Here is a 6,277-nt window from a genome sequence, read left to right as displayed (position 1 = left end):
TCTTAAGTGGTTAAGTGGTCCAAGGCTTAAGCAAGAGGCTAGGTGAGTTTAAGGTCTAGAAATGACCTCAACTTGAGTTTACGGCCTGGGGACCACTTCCCCATGAGTTTACGGCCGTAAACTCATGGTATGATTACCATTTCGTTTCTTGAAGTCCCTAGTTCAGTGGGTTATGGTTCTAGACTAAGTTCCAAGGCTTGGTAAGGGACTAGGGTGCAATTTGCCCCAATTATAGGGGTTTACAGCCCAAGAATATGTCTTGGTCGTAAACTCCTTTGATCTTGTGTTTCTTTGTGATTTCTAAGCTCTAAACATGTTAAACCTAGTGTACAACGAGTTAGAACAAGAGTACTTATGATCTAGGAGCTTGAATGGTCGGTTTTGGCCAAGAACACTAGTGTGTGTTCTTGGTGAAACATGAAGATCTACACAAATGGAATGATTTCACGGTTGAAATCATGTAAGATCACTAGTTCATGTAAGATATCAAGTAGTTAGGGCAAGAAACTTATGAGTTTTGAAGATCGGGGACGAAGATCGGGATGATACTTGAGAGGATTTCACCTAAGGGAAAGAAAGGAATGAACTAATGGCCAACATATCAGCATATAGGAACTTCATTCCTAAGCGTCTTCTTTTCTTGGTGTGATTGTATCAGCGTACGAATCCGGAGTGATGGCATAGTTTACGGCCCACATGGATTTTACGGCCGTAAACTCCATTGTGGTGGTCGTTAACTCCTGGTTAAGGTGTTCCAGGTTTGTTCTTTGAGCTATAACTTCAGCAGATAAACCCCGACACTTATCCCTTAAGTGTACAAGGCTTAGAATGCTCAAACAGACTCCCATTTGTGCTAAATGATAGCAGGAATGAGTTTGACTTTCAATGAAGTGTTTGACTGTACATGATAGAAAATTTCGGGTTGTCACATACCCAATCCAACAGTCTCCCACTTGGATAAGTCTAATAACTATTCTTGCAAGTATGACTTCAAAATTTGACTAGCAATCATACCTCTAAAAAACCGTTGTCGAACTCTGATCTTATCAGTAACGTGTTCTTTAGATAAGTGATCAAATATTCCTCCATTCTACAAGATATCGTATCGACATGAGACATGGATTATAATCATTCTCTCTGTCTATGTGTTGTTTCCCGACTTCCGATTTACGACGACTGACTCAGACTACAATTAAACACATCAACTTAGTCCAGGCTTGGCCAAGCGCTTAGGTTGTCATCACTAAATCATCGAGGGCCCACAAATATCGCTTTTATCACATTTAGTGTACAAGGAATATAAAAACTCTGACTCATATGCTTGCACTATTTACTCATTAAATCACACACAACAATATGTTTTATAACATCAAGTTACTGATGCGTTCGCGTACTATCAATGCGTAACCGACTTTTAAACGACAACTATATGTCTCCGTTTCAAGAATATAAGATATTATCATCTCACAATCACTCGTGACAAAATCCATGAAGTGATTCAAATGAGTGTAGGTTTAATCCAATACTCAAATTCTTATTTCAAGAATACTCATGAACACTGCAACAAACATTTGCTATGTCTAAGCACTTAGACAATCTACAGTCGGATTTATGACAATCATTCCTCATTACTTACTCCCAAAGTATGATCGACTGTGGATGTTTGAATAATCTTATTATTCGGGAAGTAAAACATGCGAAGTGAAACACAAGAATAATCTAATCCAACATGGTCTCAAAACTTTTGAATATAAATAAAACACTTATTATTTAATCACCATATTGACTAGACCTCATTCATTGTTTATTGTTTCGACTAATCAATTCAATACTTGAATTAAAAACAACAGTCATCCCATGCTCCAAACATGCACACTATGCTTATATATGGTCCTTCATTTGTAAAATAGATCAATTGAACACATTTCCATTGATTCTCATTTCATAATTTCCTAATCCTTATAAGTGTAAGAATACAAAATTCTTGCTACTAATAGAAAGTGTTAATAGTCTAACCTATCATGCAACGATCCTTTTGTAACGTCGAGGCTCCAAAGTCACAGAGACTTGGCCAATGATATTAAAAAGCATTCCATTTGAGATTGTTACAAGACAATTCCATATAAATGAAGTCTTACATTCAAGGTACATTCCTTGAATATCCTTCTTGCATAAAAGTTTCCAACTTACACATAGATTCTTAATATCCATCTCCCATTATGAAAACATTTCCATAATTTCCATATGACAATCCATTCTTAATAGAATCCTATCTATTCAGAATTATATCAATATGGTCCATCCATTACTATACTTCCAACTATCCACAAACAACCAATCTTCGGTAAACCTTAGATTGTCCTTGACAGTTGTTTAACAACTTTAGTCATATTTGGTTCCAGTTCCCTTTCCCTCTTAATGTACTAGGCATTTGGAAAATCAGAACAACCAAATATTATAGCATATGCAATCGCTCCTATGCCCAAAACATATGGGATACGATTCATAATGTCTTACATAAAGACCTGACAGTCTCTTTCTATAATATTTCCATATATCGAGTCTTCTTATGTTGAATCATTTCAACATGATATTCATATATGTCCATGAGTAAGTTTGATTAAAATTTCAATCCAAGCTTTTAGATTCAAAATGAAGTATAAATGCCCTCTCCCTAGAGCCTTACTATAGCAAAACAAGTTCCAAATTCTGCAACTTTGCAAATTTAGAACCTTGTTTTCTATAAATAGCATTGCTAACTTGCAACACCTTACATAGTAATCATGCTTCCACTAGCATAACAATCATGTTCTTACCAGCATAATAATTATGCTCCCACTAGCTTTGACATGTACTAAAAAATCAGCTGGAATTCTAGAAATCAATACACATTTACTTTCTTACCAAATTCCAAATTTCTGATATGCGGCGCTTCGATAAGTCTTTATCTAGACTTCTCAAGCTCATACACCTTTCATTAGACAGCTTATGAGTGTGTCTTAATCTTTTTAGAACTTATAGCAATAAGTCTTGAATGTTTAAACTAACTACCATTTCTCACAATTCGAATTATGAAGACGGATGCCATAATCATACTCGAATTTGAGAACGCAATTATAAAAATTGCTAACTTTAATACTTTAAAATCTACTAGTGAAAGCGTTTCCTCATAATCATTTTCATGAAGTAGAGAGAAACCTATTACCATTTAAATTTTATCGTGTATGTGTTCCTATCCATGTTAATTTGTCATTTACAACCACTATCATAAGACAAGGTTTATGACAAATTCAAACTCATATGGACTGAACCTGCTTATTCTTAATTTCTTGCCATTCGGTAGCACAAGGGCCTACCAGTGCTTCCAGGTTATTGAGCAACTCAATGTACTTTCACTGATCAAGGCACCTTGCCTTATGCAATCAATTGAGAACTCATAGAACTCACATGCATAGTTAATTTAACTGGAATAGGCACAAAAATAAGAATATGTCAACACGATAGGTTGTCAACCTCAGGTCGTGTGTTAGTGATAACTAAAAGGTTTATTCTTGATTAGTTCTTGAAACTATTCAAGACCATTAAGACTCCCACTAACCTCTTGACATATAAGATTCTTTGTTAAGGAACATTCCTAGACCAAAAAATATTCAAGAGTTAGTACGGGTTCTTATCAAGAAACACTTCATATAATTGTCTCAGTTGGTCTCTGATTTAGCCAAAAAATCACAACTACCAATTTCAAATGTGCAAGAGCAAGAAACATTTCTACTCCACATTTCATGAGGTGTTATAAACCTACTTAGAACATGTTACTCAAGGTACATCTTAGAGTAACTAAAGTATAACTCTAAGACTCGATTTTGGAACGAAGTATGACTCATCTTCTTGATTTAACCATTTCAACAATTCTTGATTCCTCTTCTTAGTCATGTAAATGCACTAAGGTGTCCTTAGAGGATCAATTATGACATGGTTCCATAATCATTAGGATGATTATAAAACACGATATTAAAGTACTCTCCTTTCCTTTCAGATTGGAGAAACTTTTATCTTTTTTCCCAATTTGATTCTTCTTATTCGTTCTACTATATATTGAAACTTTTCAACATATCATAATTACACTTAAACTTGTAATCATAACCATATTTACTGAACTATCAGTAAATCATGACGAATAGACTTATTGTCCTTTGTGGTGGATCTGACCAGTCCACATCAATGTGTACTAGATCCTTTAGTCTTTCACTTGACTCACATACATATGTGAACAAGGAATCAGTCCCAATTTCCCAAGGATCGAGATTCTCATACATCACGCAATTCAAATTGTATGATTCCATGTTTCTGTCCAATTGAAACTTGGGTGATGAGAATCCTTTCTCACTTGGCAAATTACAACACTACCATAAATGATATACCAAGAATCAAATCTATTTTCAACATTGCCAATAATAGAAATATATAAACATCAATTTTCCATAAATGCCATTGCAAGGAAACATAAAGTAAATTTTTTTTATTAATAATGTGCAGAAAACTTGTCCTTACAATGCAAATACATATGAAAACTATGTTTCTAAATATTCCTAAGAAATCTATTATAATTCCTAAGTAGCAGCTCAAAAATCCAATCCTCGAACTATGCGATCAAAATCCATCTCTTCACAATCAGATTCAACTTGCTCTTCTTTTAAGCTTCCTTCTTTCTCTTCGATCCTCCAAAAATTCAAAATGCAATCTTATCACATCATGTATTAAGAATCTATAAATAGGAACTTAATAGAGTTAGATAGCGGATATACCTAAAGTAGAGTCATACAATTTGACTTTACCATCTTTGTGATCTTTCAGGTAGATATGACAACTTCATATCCAATGCCCTTTCTCTTGGCAATAGAAATAAGTGGAATCTTTTGGAATGGTACATAGGACTATCTCAAAATCAACCTTTCTCTTTCTACCGGGAAGAGAAAACTTTTATGGAATTCCAATGTTGCCACTGTCAATGCCCATGGAACTTTGGGAGATTGATCCTTCAGACTCTTTTGCTTGACCAATGCTCTTATGCATTTCTGCTTCAACATCAATAAGCAATTTTGTTAGATCGATAAGGGTTACGTCGTGATCTGTCATATAGTAGTCCTTAACAAACTGACCATATGAATCGGTAAATGAGTGAAGAACCAATTCAACAGCCAACTCCTTTGTGAAAACGACACCCAACATTCTCAGTCTGTCAACGTGCGACTTCATGTTTAGAACATCTGCAAATATATAGTTTCCATCTTTATGTTTGCATGCCAATAGGGCTTGAGTAACCTTGAACTTTTCAAGTTGACGAAAACGTGGGCCAGGGAGGATCACTGGAGGAGGTGGAGGAAGAGAAGTATGATTTCCAGTTCCACCAATGCACGAACAAGGGAATGACCTTTCACGTTGATCAACACATGGAAGATCATCTTCAGATGGAAAGCCTTTTCCAAACGGATGAGGAAGACCATAATTGTCAGAACTAGACATCTACAAAGGGAGAAAATTCAAGTTAGTTGATTTAAGTCCTTAATATAACACCCAAAATGAAACATTAAGGCTAGGACCCAACACAATAATTCACAATTCGGAGGAGGGATGCCGCAATCCAATTGCAAATTATTTGGAGGTTGGTAAATGACGATTTACCAATTCCACCACGAAAACAAAATTTTAACAAATTAGGTTTTAGATGAAAATCCTAGATCTTTAAAGATTCATTGAACTTTTCAATGGTATGTTTAATCTCTATTATGCCATTCAAGTTTGTGACTGGGATACCGAGGATCACAAACAAGGTGTAAATAACCATGCAACTTAGCTTGGTACTCTCGATGTCATTTATCATCTAACCAATGTGCCGGTTAACCACATACACTTCATTGATCAACAATAATTTACGAGCTACCCATTGCCATCCTTCATTAGTCCACATTAGTGTTTCGGTTAACCATACACGCTCCACTAACGACCAATAAGGTGCAATGTGCAATTTCATGGGTTAGCATCAAATTCACATTTTTCCGAAAGTAACTAAGATTTGGGAATTTATAAAACATTTACTTACTTTGTATTTTCATTATACTTATTAATGAGAATGTCCTATCCTACCCGTTCGGCTAACAAACCTCCACTAGTCAAGAGTGGGGTGGGAAAGAGTGGATTCCCAATGACGGTCATTTTACAGGCCGCTTCCTTAAACACCTGTAACATACTCATTTTGAAATCGTGTATTGTAAATTAT

This window comes from Lactuca serriola, chromosome 9, assembly GCF_051521515.1.
Source record: "Lactuca serriola cultivar US96UC23 chromosome 9, Lser_US96UC23_V15, whole genome shotgun sequence".
Taxonomy (NCBI): Eukaryota; Viridiplantae; Streptophyta; class Magnoliopsida; order Asterales; family Asteraceae; genus Lactuca; species Lactuca serriola.
Note: the sequence above shows the minus strand (reverse complement) of the source record.